Below are 869 nucleotides of genomic sequence, written 5' to 3'. Positions count from 1 at the left end.
TTCGTTTTTAAAAAATATTTATTTTTTTTTTTTTTTTTTTGGGGGAAACAAAAAGTAAAATTTTTTTTTTAAATTTTTTTAAATTTTAAAAATAATATTTAAAATTTTGGGGGTTTTTTGTGTATTTAGGGAATTTTTTTTTTTTTTTTTAAAAATCAAAGAAAATTTTTAAAATTTTTTAAAAATTTTTAAAATTTTGGGTTTTTATTAAATTATTTAGCGTTAAAAAATGCAATTAGATAAAAAATTTTATTCAATTTTTTTCGCCCCCCGGGGGGTTTTAAAAGGCGTTTGGGGGAAGGGGGGGTTTCCCCCAACCCTTTTAAAAAAACCAAAATTTTTACTTTTTAATTTTTAATTTTTTAATTATACCCCCCAAGAAAAAAAAATGTCACAGTGACATCACAAAAAGCTCACAATAGAGCCCAAAGGGGGACAAAAAAAATGAATTCACTGTGATGCCCCTTGTAAATTTTTTGGGAAGGTAACATATATCAAATCCAATTAAATGATATCATTGAAAATTCACATTGATATAACTTATTCCAAATGTAACAAAGGAAAAAAAAAAATCTTCATAGCAGAAAATGTCACAGTGACATCAAAAAGATTTTGCTTGACGATAAAATTATTTAATCGTACAGCACAACATCTTTATGAGTTACAGTGAACATCAAAAATGCCCCGAAAAATTATAAAAAAAAAAAAAAAAAAAAAAAAAAAAAAAAAAAAAAAAAAAAAAAAAAAAAAAAAAAAAAAAAAAAAAAAAAAAAAAAAAAAAAAAAAAAAAAAATTTTTTTAAAAAAAAATCAACCTCACCGTTAATGGACCTACTTAATGAAACCTAATCTACCAAACCCTTTAAAATG

The sequence above is a fragment of the Nylanderia fulva genome, unplaced genomic scaffold, assembly GCF_048542155.1.
Source record: "Nylanderia fulva isolate GAGA-0341 unplaced genomic scaffold, ASM4854215v1 Scaffold541, whole genome shotgun sequence".
Classification (NCBI taxonomy): Eukaryota; Metazoa; Arthropoda; class Insecta; order Hymenoptera; family Formicidae; genus Nylanderia; species Nylanderia fulva.
This window is presented reverse-complemented; position numbering follows the sequence as displayed.